We start from the raw sequence: 18,902 nt of genomic DNA on the forward strand, positions 1-18,902 counted from the left end.
AAGTAATTAAATTTAAGTAATTAATTTTCTCTCTTTTTGAGAGAAAAACCAAGGGAAAAAAACTCAACTATAGAGAAGTGACGGTTACCAGAAGGGGAGGTTGATGGGGGGGGGGGGTCGTGAATAGGTGATGGGGATTAAAGAGGGTACTTGTGATAAGCTCTGGGTGTTTTATGCAAGTAAGTGCTAAATCATTAAATTCTACACCTGAAGTAATATTAAACTATATGTTAATTGGAATTTAAATAAAAACTAGAAAAATAGTTTTTATGCTTTTAATGGTTGGGAAGAAATAATATTTCATAAAATACAAAAGTTTTATGAAACTTCATATTTTAAAAATTGTCTATGACTGTGTTGCACTGTAATAGGAGTGTTAAGCAGCTTCAAGAGATCAGGCTTTAAAGGCTAAATTTCCAGCTCTTTACAAAAGAAAAGTTTTCCAATGTCTGTTCTGGATCAACACTACTAAATAAAGCTTTTTATGTGGTAATGGAAATATACCTGCACTGTTGAATACAAGATCCACTAGTCACATGTAGCTATTGGGATCTTGAAATATGACTAGTGTGAAAAAGAAGTTGATTTTCTAAATTTAGCGTTGACTAAATCTAGATCATTTTAAAATTTTTACTTTAGTGATTTTAAGTATAGCTCATCTTGAGTCATGTAATACAGCATTAATTGTTGAGTGTTTGCTCTGGAGTTAGGATGCATAGAGTTTAATTACAGTTTGGATATAGATTAGTTCTGAACATTGAGAAATTTAATTTCTTGGATATACTACTGTATTTTGGATAATAGTATCTATTTTAGTTATAAGAATTAAATAAATTAATATTTTTAAACTATATATAATTCTACCTGTCAAACAGATGCTTAAAATAAAGTGATTGTTACATCATTATTAGTTTTGACATTAAAATATATTCAACAAATTATACCAAATATTTGTATCTCTAGCACCTATTGTGGGTGCCAAGAATATATAATGAAAGCAGAAGGTGTTTGTTTTTGTACAACTTACATATTGTGAGATACCATGCAAAATAAAAAACAGCCAAAATAAAAATTTGACATATATTATAAGTAATTATTTATATGAACCAAGATCATATCAATATCATGAAAGGGAATAAACCAGAAAGCATATGATGGAAAAAATCTGCTATAAGTCTATTGTCAACTGTAGCCTCTAATTTCAATTTTTTGTTTACATTGGATCATCTCCAGAATTCTTATTAATTTATTTTGTAGAAAGAAAATTGAAATTAAATTTTAAAAAGAAAGTGACAGTACTGAAAGTAATGGAGAGCCACTGGTATCTTTAATACGCTGGGATTCCTGAATAGATTTTATTTTTAAAGTCCTCTACTGCTAACTTATATAAAGTATAAATGTTGAGTCTAGCAAACAAGCAATTAGGAACCTGAATAGCAGAGGTTATACAATTTGTCTAAAGGAGTAGATACTGCCAGAGCTTGGTTGAGAGCCCACATGGCGTACAGAGTTCTGATGACCAAAGTGCCATTTCTGGAGAAATGACATATTTTGGAATCCTGGGAACAGGTAAATAAAATACCCACATGGGGTTATAGTTGAGATTTAAAAATTTATTCTACCTTCCTAGTAGGACTAATAAAAGCATTTCTGGAGGTAGGCCTGATTATTATCTATAATTTCTTTTTTGATTGACCCCTTATTTATAGAATAAATATTCAAACAATTTATTTCAATTACCATGCCCAATATTTTTTTTTTTTTAGGAAATTCTGTTGTAATAAAATAAAATCACCTCCCTTGTAATGTGGCCTTTTCCTGCTATTTGGTCTCCTCAGAAAGCCAAAATTATTGTTACATGGTAATCAAAGCAAAACCACCATATGAGACACCTGGTTCCTACTTTAATTGACAGGAAACTACATCAACTAGGTCACTTCTGGCAAAAGCCAAAGGGTTTATCACAATCCAACACTCAAACGGAATAAAGGAGGAACATTCTGTCTAAATAGTATAGTCCAGTTAATGAAATCTAATGCTTCCTGAAACTCATCCTGGGCAAGTAAAATGTGCTTCCAGAAAATTGGTTTCTTTATTAACACAGAATGTCAAATATTTTCTTAAGGCTACAATCCTGAACCATCCTGATACTCCACAGAGGTTGAGTTTCAGTTGAAATCATACTTAGGTTAAATCATATTTGGCCAAGCCAAGGAATACAATAAATTAGGAATTTTTGGTTAAAGAGTAATCAATAAAAATACATATTCATGAAACTAATGTGCGTTTAAAATAAGAGAAACTTGAATACAGCAGATGAAAGCAACATTCTATAATGTTTCTTAAGAAAATACACAAACTAGGGGCGCCTGGGTGGCTCAGTGTGTTAAGCCGCTGCCTTTGGCTCAGGTCATGACCTGGTCATGTCCTGGGATCAAGCCCTGCAGTGGGCTCTCTGCTCAGCAGGGAGCCTGCTTCCTCCTCTCTCTGCCTCCTTGTGATCTCTTTCTGTCAAATAAATAAATAAAATCTTAAAAAAAAAAAAAGAAAATACACAAACTAAAATCTTAAAACAATATCATTGAGAAAACAAGGGAATGTTTTATAATATAGAATGTACCATTTGAAAATAAAAGTATAAAGCCTTTCATCATTTTTAAAATAGTAGTAGAAAATGCTTTCAAGTAATTAAAGTTTTAGGAAAAAGAAGAAATTCAGTAACAGAGCTAGTTGCTTCTCAAAAAAAAAATTCAAACTGCTTTCTTAGGGGAGTCTTAAAAGAAAAATTAACATGAGTCATTCTATGAAAAACTATAGATTTTAGCAGGATGGAGTTTACTAGGAACCACTTGTGTATCTCACAACACTATCAACTGCGAGAAGATTACCACATGTAGAATACTTTTTATAAATTTTTAATTCTTTTATTAAGAGATTTCTTATTTTTGTATTTATGAGAATGGATATCAACAGAGACAGATAATCCAAAAGACTAATGAAACTTAAGCTTCAGGGCACCCAGTTTCAAACCCCTAAGCTAGGTGCTAGAACCATGTGCCCAGGGTCATATATTTGTAAAATGTGCACAAGAAAGAAATTTAACTATTATCAGTGAGTATGCCTGTCCCTGACACTCTGCCTTCCCCTCCATCACATCTGCCTTCCTATTGGTGACTACTGAGTAATTGTGACCATGATCCAAAGAGGGAAAAGCTGATTTTAAAAGCCATGTAATTTGGACATAGTGAAATATTTGTGGTTTGTGTCACTCTCGTGTATAAATTTTTGCTAGATGTACTCAAGAAATACTATCACTGACTCACCCAGCAATCAAATAGCAAGATAAAGGGAAAAAGGTGGTAAGGTGTTAAGAATTGGTCCTATCGGTTCAGGTTCCAGAAATGGAAATTGAATAAAACGAAGTTTTAAAGTGCATGGAAAATGAAAATTTTTTCACTTTAGTTTTAGAAGTTTTAAAATGTACGGAAAAATTCTTATAAAATATGTAATATTTTCTTGTAAATATTTCTTTTAAAATTTTATAAAATTTCTTATAATATTTTAACTAAAAGATTCAGTTCATACTGACATAGGCAAAAGAGAAATTCTCTCCAATAAAAAATATACTTAATATTACAGAATATAAAATTGTAAATGCACCATGTTTTGCGATTGACATACATAGCACAAATTTGAATTTATGAAAATCCCTGTATTTTGGATCACAAATCTCTAGCAGTATTAAAATCATTGAGTATATCTGTGTAAAACAGCATAAATTTTTTTGTCATAAGATGCAGTTAAATAGGAGTTACATTTTAGGAAAACATACTATATATGTCATGTAATTAGAATGATATTCTGGATTTTATAATAGACTTATCAGCTTTTTCAAAATTGTACTGTGCTAACTTTTCATTCTAAGTATGGCCTTCTACATATAAATTTTATTTATAATATTATATAATTTTCCTTAAGAGTTTCCTCCTGTCTCCCAACTCTATAAGACTTAGTTACCACAAAACCTAGATCTACCTTTGATTATCAGATTTTAAAATGGGAAGTAGTAAAAATATTACCTTACAGTAAAGTTTATGGACTTCCTCTCTATATATATAGAGAGGAAGTCCATCAACTGAAGAAAACTACAGAAAATACTAAAAATATGTAATTCTAGATATATTGCACAGTAGGTAATATGTTTCCTTAAATGTAATCATAAAACAAATTCATTTGAACTTTGTAAAAGCACAACATTTAGGTCAGATCTAAGGCAGCTAGAAAGGATGGGAAAAATGTAATATTTTTAATGTTAATTTCTGTTATTTTATTTTTGCTATGAAATATTTTTTTTCTTTAGAACCACATTTTAACTAATACATCTCTGAGCTATTAAAACTTAAAAACTTGATATGATAACATGGTTATTGAGTTCATAGTTCTATATTTAAATATTATAGTTTTCTCTGAAATCTTTTAAGCAACTCACATAAGTGGGATGAATTAGTAACCCATATTTCAATTGTTTCTCTACCCATTATCAAGTTGTAACATACTAAAGATTATTCAATACCTATTTCTCTCATGCACAGAATCTTTCTCCCCTTCATTCAGGCCTTCTCTTCACATTACTATTCACACCATAAACATGAAACAACTTTACAAACTTTATTTAAACATGTTTTTATAGCATATATGCACCTTACTTGTTTCTCCTATGTTTTCAGTAGGTCATTCCATTGTCTTCTTACCTGTCCAGTTTCTATACAAGAAGTCTTTTATTACATGGAATTTAGACTGCTTGATATTGTTCCACAAGTCACTGAGTCACTGTCTCTTCTCTTTTCCAATCTTTTTTTCAATTTTCTGTGCTTCCACTGGGATAGTTTCTGTTGCTATGTCTTCAGGTTCATGGATCTGCAGATGTTTAATGTAATTTGAGGTTTATCTAATCTAGACAAATTTTTATGTTAGTTATTCATTTCTGATTTTTAGAAATTCCTTTTTGCTTATTTTTCTATCTTCCATTTTTCCCCAGCAGAAAGTGGGAGCTGTTGTTGCATTAACTTCACTTGTTTATCCCTTTTTCATTGATCACAGTACCGTGCTATATTTAGCTAACAGATGTAGAGGACTGCTTTATGTATTTTGTCCAGTTCCTTAATGATTTACAGCACTAATCCAATATTTCATCATAACTGGAAGCAGAGATCTAGAGTTTTGTTTTGTTTTGCTAGTGTGCATATGACCCAGGCAGATATTAATAGATATTAATTCAAAACCAGAAGGCTCATTCCTCAACAAAAAGGCATTTGTCTTTTGTTACCTTTAATGTGTGAGGAGGCTAACTTCATCAGGGCTTGCAATTGTTTCAGTGTGTAATATGCTTCAAATTGCCTTTTAACATGAAAATGTGTGTATATGTATGTCTATCATTGATTTGAGACCATGACTGAGTAAAATAAATGGCTCAGTATTCTATTTTAGATACTTTAGAGAAAAAAAAGTATAAACTAAGTCATGATGAGAAAAACATTAATGTAAATATAAGAAATGAATAAAAATAATAAGAGGTAGAAATTATGAATAAACCTAAGATTGGAAAGACAATTTTTTAAGTTAATACAATGTTAGAACTGGAATGTGATAAAAAAGGAAAAAAATATAGATCATTTGTTGAATTGTGAAATTCCTAAATATAGGATAAAATTGGCAATGTAAGAATAATACATGATGTTCAAATAAGGTTTATTCCAGAATATGAAAATGCTTCCATGTTAGCTCATTCTGTTTAATAAGCAGTGGTGACCTTCAAATCACAATGAAGTTCATAAGACATAGTACCTTTCACATAACAAATACATTCTTAACTAAAGATAGGTAAAAGATAACAATGTAGCATGCATAGCAACAGTAAGGTGAAGGTCCTAAGACTCTCAGGCACAGCTTTCTATGTCCCCAAATCATCTCACAGTGGAAATGCACATGTTCACCTAACCACAGGAAAGCCATAAGCTTCTTGGTTTTATTCAGTGTTGCTTGTCCCAAAGCCGCTCAGTAATAATAACTAACTCAAATTCTACAGGGCCACTACAACTCATCAATACTGGTTACTAATTATTCAATATACTTTATCGGTGATGAAGTATAGGTTGTTGTCCTGGCACATAATACTTAATGTGATTCCCATTTATATAGGCTCTATTTTTTTTTAATAGATTGTTTAAATTAATGTCACAAAAATAATTTGAACAGGCTAAAATATCAGCCATTTATGAAACTATATAAAGAATCATAGAATCATCTATCAACCTCTTCCTTTCAGTCAGTATGGGGAGTATAATATATATTATGGGAAATATAATATTACATGTATATGTAATATACATGTATATACATAATATGTATATGTATAATATTATATAATATTATATAATGTATATGATAATATAATATATATGTACACACACTCATAAACACACATTGCCCTGCTAATACATGAATATGAAAAAGGACTTACATATGTACACATATGTACAGATTATATAAAATGTACTTGGTAAAACTCAACATACAGCCTTTAATTTTTTTGAAAAAATTCTTAGTAATGTAAGGATATAAATGCAATTAAAATATTTTAAGAATACAAATTCCCAAATAATTGTCAATGTCTTATGATACTTACTAGGGAAACATGGCATTAGAATTAAAGAAACAAAAGGAGGGCGTGATGTCATCAAGATGTCAGTATAGGTTATGCCCAAACTTAGTCTTCCCTCACTAGAAGACCAACTGTCAACTATGCAGGCAAGAACGTATTGTGAAAATTCCGAACCCAGAGGTGAGACTGAAGCACTTCCCTGGACCAAGAAGGGATGGCATTAGAAGGGTAAGAAGAAAAGTCCCATTTTCACCACACTAGCCTTTTCTTAAGTCAGGACAGTGGTGGGTCAAGAGAGATTTTTCCGTGGAAAATGAGAGCCCAAGGTGGACATTGAACTCTCTCAGTGTTGTGTAAGGAGGCCCTCAAGTCTTACCTCATGGGAATCTCTGGGTTAATCTACAGGGCTTAACCAGTGGGGATCAGATAAAAAAAAAGGGCAAGCCTTATGTCAACCAGCACTCAGATCTTGGTGAACTGCATTTCTGCTTATAGCTATGCCCAAGCAGACATCTAGGCCAGTGGCTTTGCACATCTGCAGAACAAAGCTGGTGACCCAGTCTGGACAGGGAATTCAGGTGGAAATTCTGCTTCCAGAACTTTTTTGAATCTTCAGCCAATAGGCCATACCAACCACAGGGCCTATTCTAAGTCCCCACCAATCAGCAAAGCAAATTCACAGTCCCATCTAACTACTGACCCTAGGTTTCAGCTCCAGTGGACCAGAAAACCTGGCCAGAGAAGCTGGATAGCAGCAGAGCCCATTTTAAAGCCATATTAGGCAATGAACCAAGCCAGCAGCTCTGCCAAAGTTAGGCATTGCCTCTGGCCTTTTGTAACCAGAGAATCTCAACAGTGACCCTAGGCAGCCTCTGAGCCCATCCTGCAGCCATGCCTGATGACTGAACACTGCCTATGGTTTAGACCAGGCAGGGAGCCCGTCCATCCAGGGACCCTACCCCACCACTGAACACAATCTCCAGCCCCACCCAACAGGAGGACACAGTAGGAGACCACACCTCACCAGAAAGATTGTCAGCAATCACATCTAACAGCAAAGCACAGTCATCAGCCTACATGATCATGAAGCCCAGCCTATGTCCCTGACCAGCTTCAGGGGATATAGCCTGTACCCCCACCAGATTTCAGAGCTTAGCCTGAGGCTCTTAAGGACTACAAAGCCCTGCCTATGGCCCCACCTGAACACAGTTCTTGAGGTCCCACCCAACCAGGAACAATTGAGGAGCCCACCCCACAGTACTATTCAATTGCAGAATACAACTAGTGGTACTACCCAACCGGGAGACAGTCTATGATCCACCAGACCAGAAGTAAATGCAGAGCCCAATTAGTGGGCCATTTCAAATCATACAGCACAGCCAGCAGCCATGGCAAATTGGGAAACCTGTACAGGGCCTTCTTGACCTTGGAGCCCTGCTGGCAGCACTTCGTCCCAACATCAAAACATAGGCAGTGACGCTGCCCAAATAGAAATACCAATAGCAAGCCCTGCCTGCCTATAGCAACGACCAGTTGACCCATTCATTACCTAAGCTGATCTGACCTGTGATGTCTTGCCTTGTATAAGCAAATGTATCTAGTCTGGAAAAGAAAAAGAAGACTGCTTACTCAAATGTATAGATACCAAAACAAGGTGACACAAACCACTAAGATTCAGGTAAACACAGCACTCCCAAAAGGAAACTAGTAAATAAACTCACTAGTAAAAATAAATACATTTTCAAACCAGATTCTCTAATATTATATTGGTGGGACATAAATCACATCTATAGTTTTAAACTAAAACATATTAACTATAACCACAATACTTTTTTTTGGATACACAATATAAAAAGAGGTAACTTATACACTAGTAACATAAAATCTGAGAAATGGGAACAGTAAAAGAGTAAGCTTCTGTATGCTATCAAAGTTATCAGCTTAAAATATGTTATTAGAATTATAAATTATTTCATGTAAGACCCCTGGTAAACTCAAAGAGGGAGAGCACACACCACAAAAAATAATGAAATCACAGAGGAAAAGAGCAAAAAAACAAAAACAAAAACAAAAACCAAAGGATCTGTAAAACAGAAAATAATTAAAATGACAATAGTAAGTCCTTACTGGGGCCCCCATATGACTCAATCATTTAAACAGCTGCCTTCAGCTCAGGTCACGATCCCAGGGTCCTGGGATGGAGCCCCCCCATCAAACCCCTCACAGGGCTACCTGCTCAGCAGGAAACCTGCTTCTCCCTCTCCCTTTGCCTGTTTCCCTTATGCTTATGTTCTCATGCTCTTCCTCTCTCACTCAGTCAAAGAAATAAATAAAATCTTAAAAAAAAAACAATAGCAAGTCCTTTCCCATTGATAATTACTTTAAAGGTAAAAGGATTAAATTCTCCAGTGAGAAGACACAGAATAGCTGAATGGATAAAAATAAATAAAAACAAGTAAAAGCCCCATAAGATCTAATAATACACTGCCTACAAAAAACTCACCTTACTTTTAAGTATACAGAAGAGACAGTAAAGTTATTTCAAGCAAATGACAACCAAAAGAAAGAAGGGGTATATATATATATATATATATGGAAAAAGCTCCTTGATATTGGTTTTGACAATAATTTTTTATATATGTCACCAAAACATAGACAACAAAAGCAAAAATAAATTAATGGGCCTACATCAAACCAAAAAGCTTCTGCACAGTAAAAGAAATGTACAAAATAGGATAACCTATGGAACTGAAGAAAGTATTTGTAATCCATGTATCTGATAAGGGGTTAATATCTGAAGTATGTAAGGAACTGAGACAATGCAAGAGCAAAATTCCAAATAAACCAATTGAAAAATGGGCAAAGGACTTGATTAGACTTTTTTTAAAGAAGATATTCAAATTCCCAAAAGGTACATGAAAAGGTATTCAACTTAACTAACCCTAAGGGAAATGCTAACCCAAACCACGATAAGAAATAACCACACACCATTAGAATGGCTATCACTTAAAAGTCAAGAGATAACAAGCATTAGTGAAGATTTGGTGAAAAGGGAACGCTTGTACACTGTTCCTGGGAATGAAAATTGGTACAGCCATTGTGAAAAACAGTATGAAGTTTTCCTAAAAATTTAAAAATACTACTACCATTTAATCTAACACTCCTACTTAAGTATATATCAAAAGGAAATGAAAGCACTATCTCAAATAAATATCTACACTCCTCTCCCCAAATTCATCGCACCATTATTCACAATGGCTAAAACATGGAAACAAACTATGTATCCTTCAATGGAGGCATGGGTTAAAAAATGTGACATTTTTAATGAAATATTTAGCCACAAGAAAGAATAAATCCTGTCATTTGTTAACAAATTGCATGAAACTTGAGTACATTATGCTAACTGAAACTAGTCGAGAGAAATAATAAAAAATCTAAAAATAAAAATTTAAAAAGTCAACAAAAAAGAAAGACAAATACTGCATGATTATCACTTATATGTGGAATGTAAAATAAAAAACTGAACTAAGAGAAACAGCAGATTGTTGGTGGGGACTGGGTAGTAGAGGAAATGGGTAAAGGTATACATGAAAGAAGGTAAGAGAATACATCATAAAAGGTCTCACCACAAAAAAAAGAAATGTAAGCTGATGGGTGTGTTAACTATCTTTATTGTGGTAATCATTTTGCAATATATACATATATCAAATTACCATGTTGTATGGCTTAAGCATACACAATGCTGTAGGTCAATTATTATCTCAGCAAAAGTAGGAAAATATGGGGCACCTGGCTGACTCAGTGGGTTAAGCCTCTGCCTTTGGCTCAGGTCATGATCTTGGGGTCCTGGGATCGGGCTCCACGTCAGGCTCTCTGCTCAGCAGGAAGCTTGCTTCCCCTTCTCTCTCTTCCTGCCTCTCTGCCTACTTGTGATCTCTCATTTGACAGTGTCAAATAAATAAATAAAATCTTTTTTAAAAAAGTAGGAAAATATGGATATGAATAGATGAAAAATAATGTAAGCAACAATAAAATGCACCTTATATTGATATAATTTAACTTTGTTGTGGAATTCTTTGTCCATGTAATTTCATAATAAAATGAAATAGGAAAGTATTTAGAAAAGAGAAAATTAATTACAATGACTGCTTCTGAAAGAGCATTAAGATAGCCAGTTACAAAATACGTATTAATAAATCTATAGTGTGTTCTTCACTTACTAGTTAAATAATTGAGGATTTGTTGTGTGCCAGATGCTCTGTTTCTTAAAAAGATGAAACAGTGAATCCCTTCCACAATAAACTTACCTATAGCAGTGGTCAACAGAGCTTCATTGAAATTACAAGAGGAGACTTTTGCTAAATACACATGCATGAGCCTCATTTCAAACCTACGGAGTCACACTATTCAAGGACAGGGCAGAGGACACTATATTAAAGGAGAAAAAAATTAATGTTTTCAAGTAAATTTGATACTCATTAACCACCATTCCTGAGTAATTATCATGAAGGGAGTTATATATAGCAATAAAATAAAGAAGAGAAGGGCCTTGCCCAAAATTCCAAAGTCAAAAAAAATTCTTGGTGAAAAGGGTTAATAATCCAAATACTTAATGGTGAATAAGAAGGTTTGGGAAGTTTGTCCCAGGAAGGAAGAAGGGGAAATAATTACAAAATCCTTAATGTAACAGAGTAGTCTAAAAATGAGAATCTTTTCAAGAACTGATCTTCACCCTATGAAACATATAATGGCAGGGGAGGTAGGAATAACTAATATTAGCAACACATGTTAACTTCCCAGGAAAACAAAGAAATTTATAAAATCGGTGTTTTTAAAAAAACAGCAATAAGGTATAGGAAAGTCTATTCTGTGATATGCAAAAGAATCCTGAAGAAATACAAAATATTCTTGAATGGGAAAAACTCAATTATATAAAGATGCAAATCTCTCCAAAATTTGTATACAAAGAGAAAAGAACATTACATAGTTTGTATTTATGTTACATTTCATTAGAGTATACTCAGAATAGATCAAAGTTCTTTAATTTGTCCTCAGTTTCCAATTCACCCGAATTCATGCTAAGTTTAGATATGAGTTTGAAAAACTTCATTTATTTTCCTTATATTTTATTTCATTTTGGAAAGATAGATATGCTTTTGTTCTTAAGAATCAGACTTTACATGTATCTTAATATACTGATAGAATGCCAGAAAATATTAGGAACAACTCAAAAGAGAGCAATACAAAAATACAAAAAATTGATTTTTCAACATAAATGAAATATTCAATTTGGCCCACTAAGAAGCTTAAACATAAATTGACTCTTTGTTATATTAGAAAGAACTTCAAGGCGATTTATCACTAAAAAAAAGCCACTTGGGGGTTTGGCAATGGCTGAATGGATTGTGTCATACAAATCTACAGGCTAGGTAAATTTAAAGTACACAATATTTATTAAAACAAAACAAAAATGCCTTCAGTGGAGGTCTACCATTGCGATGGACTTATATGCCAAAGATTCAAAGGAAAAAGGAAAAACAAGAGAGGTGACCTTACCATCCAAATCTAATGTTCCCTTGATAAGAAATGGACAAATCCCAAGTTACTGAGATTATTTTAATGACACTCTAATTGATAGGACACAAAGGAAAAAGCAGTACAATCTAAATAACTCAAGGTAAAGAAGAAATCACAAAAGGAGTTACAAGACATCATAAGCTATATAATAGAAATATTACATATTAGATTTTGGAAGTTTTAGCTATAATTTGGCTTAGAGGAAAATTTATACATTTAAACAGGTATTAGAAAATAAAGTTGAAAATCAGTAATCTAGGCCTGTAACCTATCTCTTAAGATAGAAAAGAAAGAAAGGAATGAAGAAAACTAAAGAATAAAGGAAAGAAAGGATAAAGAAAAATTTAAGAAAATAGAAAACTAACAGCAAAGGTGATCTACAAAGCCAGAAGATATACTAACAGAATTGATATTCCTGGCAAAGAAGAACAAGGAAAAAAAAAGAAGACACAGACAGACAATACTGGGAATTAACAAAAGGACATTACTAAAGACCATTAAAAAATATTATGAAAAAATTTTATTTAAAATTTCCTACTTGTTCCAGCTCTACTTCAGTTACATGTATAATTTGGACAAATTTCAGAAGTGATCTCAACTTCAGTTGAGTTAGACAAATATTTATTAGCTATTATGCAAAGTACAGTGACTAAGTCTATGGGACATAAAGATGAAAATACCATGGTCTCAAATTCACAAACCAATGGGACAAGTACTTTTGAGTAATCTCAGAACAGTCTTAAGTGCTACTGCAATGGTCAACCCAGAGTGGTAAGTGAGCATAAGAGCAGTCAGCCCAAGCCTCTGGTTGCTTTCTGGTGGAGTTAATAATTAAAGTGAATCTTGAAAGGCAAGAGATACTGGCAATGAAAACATCTGTGTCAGGACAAGGATGTGAGTCAACAGTCATGTAGGCATGACCCAACTTCATTCCTGGGAAACTATTCAAATTTGATATTGATTACATATTAAAATTGGTAACTGAGAAAGAGAAGAGCTTAAAAGTTGTTGTAGAGATCAAAGACAGGATGATGAAAAACTTGAGTAACTTTGCATTTTATGCCTAAGTTGACTCCATTCCAACAGAGATGGGTTACTATAATGAATTCAATGAAAGGGAGTAACATGAGCAATTAATTACTAAGATTCTTGCTTTTCAGAGTGTGAGTTGCAGAATGTTCAGTATCATATGTGAGCTTATAAATGCAAAATCTCCAGGCTCCATTCCAGATCTCTACATTTTAGCAACATTGCCTGGTGATTTCTATGCACATTTAATTTTGAGAAACAGTGAATCATCTAGAAAGGGCATACTTTGTTCATTTTTGGGTTTGTTTTTTTTTTTTTTTTTAAGATTTTATTTATTTATTTGTCAGAGAGAGAGAGAGCACAGGCAGAGTGGCAGGCAGAGTCAGAGGGAGAGGCAGGCTCCCTGCGGGGCAAGGAGCCCGATGTGGGACTCGATCCCAGGATGCTGGGATCATGACCTGAGCCGAAGGCAGCTGCTTAACCAACTGAGCCACCCAGGCGTCCCCTTTGTTCATTTTTGGAAGTGAGATTCAAATGAGGAGAACAGTTAGAAAGCTAGAGGTAATGTCATAGATACAAGATATAAGATCACTTCACACAAGATACAAGATCACTTGTTAGAATGGCAAGTATAAAAAAGAACTAAGTTTTGGTGAAGATATGGAGAAAGGGAACCTTGTACACTGTCAGTGCAAATGTAAATAAGTTCAGCCACTGTGGAAATCAGTATGGAGGTTCCTCAAAAAATTAAAAATAGAACTGTCATAAGATCCAGCAATTCTACTCCAGCAACTCTACCCACCAAAAAGATGGGTGAACACATCCATATTCATTCCACATTATTTTGAACAGCCAAGATAGATCAATGGATTAAGATGTGAGATATATATATATATATATATATATATATATATGTATATATATATATATATAAATATTATTCAGCCTTTAAAAAAAAAAAAACAAAAACCCTGCCCTCTGAAACAACATGGGTGGACTTTGAAGACATTCATGCTATGGGAAATAATTCAAAAAAAGACAAATACCATATGATTCCACTTATATGAAGAATTAAAAAATGAAACCAAAACAAAACCAAAAAATCCAACTCAAAAGTACAGAGAACAAGTTGGTGGTTGCCAGAGGGGAGGGTTGAGTGTGGGAGAAATGGGTGAAGTGAGTCAAACTGCCAGTTATAAAGTAAGTCATGAGGGTATATAGTGATTATAGCTAATAATGCACTGCATATTTAAAAATTGCAAGGGGTAGCCATTCTGAAAAACAGTATGGAGTTTCCTCAAAAAGTTGAAAATAGAGCTACCCTATGACCCAGCAATAGCACGACTCAGTATTTACCCTAAAGATACAAATGTAGTGAACCAAAGGGGCATGTGCACCCCAATGTTTATAGCAGCATCGTCCACAATAGCCAAACTATGGAAGAACCTAGATGTCCAACAACAGATGAATGAATTAAGAAGATGTCGTGTATATATACAATGGAATACTATGCAGCCATCAAAAACCCTGAAATCTTGCCATTTGCAATGACGTGGATGGAACTAGAGGGTATTACCCTAAGTGAAATAAGCCAATCAGAGAAAGATAATAATCATATGATCTCTCTGATATGAAGAATTTGAAAGGCAGGGCAGGGGTTGTAGGGAGAAGGGAGGGAAAAATGAAACAAGATGGGACCAAGAAAGGAGACAAACCATAAGAGACTCTTAATCTCAGGAAACGAACTGAGGGTTGCTGGAGGGGAGGAGGGAGGAAAGGATAGGGTGGCTGGGTGATGGACATTGGGGAGGATATGTGCTATGGTGGAGTGCTGTGAATTGTGTAAGACTGACGATTTACAGACCTGTACCTCTGAACCAAACCAATTACATTATATGTTAATAAAAAGCACACACACACACAAAAAAGTAGTAAGTCCTCATCACAAGGAAAAAAAAAAACTTTTTGTAACTATGTATGGTGACATGTTGACTTAATGTGATTGTTTCATGGTATATGATAGACTCATTGTCTACACCTGAAACTTGTGTTGTATGTCAATTATACTTCATAAAAGACAACAAAGAAAAAGATAACTATAGTACTATACATATAAGTTGAAAGAGTTTTTATAAATGAGGAAGATATTAGAGAGAAATTGAGAAATAATTTAAAAAGAAAATAAGATATATACTTGTTGAGTTAAATTGGGGGATTAAGGGAGGCTGGAAAGTGCCTGGGTGGTTCAGTTGGGTAAGCATCTGCCTTTGGCTCAAGTCATTGCTCTGAAGGTCCTGAGATTGAGCCCTGGGTACAACTTCCTGTTCAGCAGAAATCTGGCTTCTTCCTCTTCTTCTGCCACGCGTCCACCTTGTGCTAGTTCACCCAGGAGCGCAAGTGCGCTCTCTCTCTCTCTCTCTCATATAAATAAATGAATGAATGAATGAATGAATGAATGAATAAATAAATAAATAAATCTTGCAAAAAAGAGGGGGGAAAAGTAAAAAAATTATGCCCAAATAGCTCAGGTGAAAAGATAGAGGATGAATATACTACAAGGAGCAGGTGTAGAAATACCTCATCATACAGGGAATAAAGCTGAGAAATATTATGTTGAACTAACCCATGATAATACAATAAGGGCTTTGTAAATTTTAAGTCACTGATTTTATGGTGCTTTGCAGTTTACAAAGCTCTTCTTCATTTGTGCAGTTTTTAATCTACTGAATCATAGTATTAAGTTGAATTTACCTCTTTAACAGAGATAAATTTTATAAAATAAGATTCCTTTCTTTTGCAATTTAGGATTAGATGACTATCAAATCATGAGTCTAGAGTTAAATATAATTTATGTTCAGTTTCTTGAATTATGTTTTCTATGCCCTGTTCTTATGACTACTGCTCAAGATGTATTGGATACATTTCAAGATTATTTTTTCATTAATATTAAAACATTTAGAGAAGGAATTGTCTGGGTTTCCATCTTTTCTAATACTACTCTGGAGAGCTGTTCTGCAAGCTGTGCCTGTAGAAACTATCCTTCAGCAAGTACTCATTTTAGCATTTCCAAATGTATCAACATTACTTCTGCTGATAATGGCTTTTTGTTTGTTTTTTAACCAAGACAGTGAGAAAGATCCAATAGAATACATACAGAACATTGTTGCTATAATGTTGGTGATAGAAAATACAAAATGGCTACATGTTGTAGGATTTGTTCAGTATGTTTAAATTATGGCTCTTGGCACCAAAATAGAGAAAGATAATCAAATTCTAAGTATTTGACTCCATAAGAAAGATTATTAAATTAGCTGTCTTCACCCTAGATACACTAAAAGTTCCATGTGTGATGGAAAAAGAAGTATCAAATACCTATTTGAGATGAAAACAGGTAAGTTACTGCCTGTGAACAACAAATTTTTATCATTTATCAATGATAAATAATAGAATAGGGGTGTCTTGGCTAAATCTAAGACCATGTTAATACTTTTTATTTTTCCCTGTGTACTGGAAACACTACCCTGCTAAAGTTTTCTTTTTTCCTCTCTTTTGAAAAAATTTATTTATTTATTTATTTATTTATTTGCTTGTCTGACAGACAGAGATCACAAGTAAGCAGAGAGGCAGCCAGGGGGTGGGAGAAGCGGCCTCCCGCCCAATGCCAACTTCATTCCAGGACTCTGGGATCATGACCTGAGCCAAAGGCAGAGGCTTTAACCCCCCGAGCCACCCAAGTGCCCCAATTTTTCCTATTTCTCTTAAAATTTCTGGTGTTGTTTTGATTTGATACTGAATTTTATTTGATACTAAATTATATTACCATCATATATTTTATGTTCCCCGCTCACTGCAACTGTATTACAAAGAACAGTTTTTTTCAAACTGAAGCCTAAAACAAAATTTGATATATTCATTTATGTTGAAATTCATCTCTACATAAAATACATTGACTGGACACTTATGATATATAAAACATTCCTCTAGGTATAACTGATGCATGAGATCAGGAATATAAGGATGATAGGATATATATTTCACTTAAGTAATGTAAGATTGAATATGGCCAAATGATTGTTAGTAGGTAACAAATAATATAATGGAGAATAATCTGAAAACAGAAGACAGCTTAAATGCCACAGTAGAATCATTTGGAACCCTCTTACTAAAAATTTTATATTTATACTTAATAACATTTCTGTATTTACTGGCTTCTATTCTTTTCTAAGTAACAATATGTGTATGAGGTCTATGCAAGTGAATTAAATAAAGCAATGGATTTGAGATGCTTTACATAGGTAATTGAAAGCCTAAATACATTCAAAAGGAGAGTTAAAGGAAGAAAAACACCAACAACATAACTTCTGTTTTAGCATTAGGTGGCTTGTATGCTATTTCCACAAATATATATATGAATATTATATTTTTACACAGGTAAACTCCTGTATGGTCTCCTTTCTGCAGCAATAAATCCCACTGCAAATTTGTGAAAATTTTAAGTTAGGCGAGCAAAGTGTATTTTTTAGTTTTTTTCTTTTTCAAATTGACTGTACCTAGCTCATGTTATAATCAAAGGAAGAAAGTTTCCAAAACACTATGCAGTCTGATGCAAGTTGCCAAAGGTAGAATGTCATCTACTGGAATTTTTTTTTTTCTTCTCTGTTGTGCATTCAAAGTGAATTGTACTGCTGATTCCATTCAAGCTATATTCATTAAAACAGAAAGCATAGTCTATTAGGTTACTGAAATATTCACCTCATTCATAGACACAAATATACCTTACACTTTTTAGTAAAGTTTATATATATATATACATACATATATATGTATGTATATATGTATATGTGTATATATATGTGTGTGTGTGTGTGTGTGTGTGTGTGTGTGTGTATATATAATGTACTTCTAGTTCATTTTTAATGGATATTTTAATCATCTGGCATATTTTCTGTAGTTTGCCCTTTACTTAAACAAGCAAATGAACAAAAAACAAAGATAGAAAACCAATTTACCAATCAAGAAATCAGAAGAATGAATAAATCAACATTATTTTTCTGGGTTTTGCTGCTTCTTAGAAATAACCTTGTTCATGATTTCTGCTTCTACTTTAACATAAAGATCAACATCTTATATATGGCAAATAAATCAGAGGTGATTTTTCTCTGTGATGCTTTGTTATTTATTTACTACTTAAAATGTTTTTCTCTTCCCAAAATCAACAGCCTTCAATTTAAAATCCATGCAGATTCTATTTCCAAAGAAGATTCATATACTGTAAGTACATGTAGCAAAATTGTTGAAAAGTAAAATCTGTCATGAAGCTACTTGATGGCCAGAAGGCAAAACAATAAATATTTGTCCAACTGAAATCTCCAGACCCGTTCTTCATATTTTCACATTTTCTTTTCTCATTTTTGTAAACACAGAGCAGAAATAAAACAAATGAATATTTAACATAATCTCATTTCAGTATCCTTTTGGCTTCAGGTTACCCATTTGAATTTTGCATTGGCTTTCTTAATGAGACAAATTACATATGCCTTTGTCTCCAGGAGGATATTAGTGAACTTCTGAAAACTGAAATTTTTACTAAAGAATAAAAAAGGATTTGCATTTTACACAAGAATATGGGTTTCAT

The sequence above is a fragment of the Mustela nigripes genome, chromosome 2 (assembly GCF_022355385.1).
Source record: "Mustela nigripes isolate SB6536 chromosome 2, MUSNIG.SB6536, whole genome shotgun sequence".
Taxonomy (NCBI): domain Eukaryota; kingdom Metazoa; phylum Chordata; class Mammalia; order Carnivora; family Mustelidae; genus Mustela; species Mustela nigripes.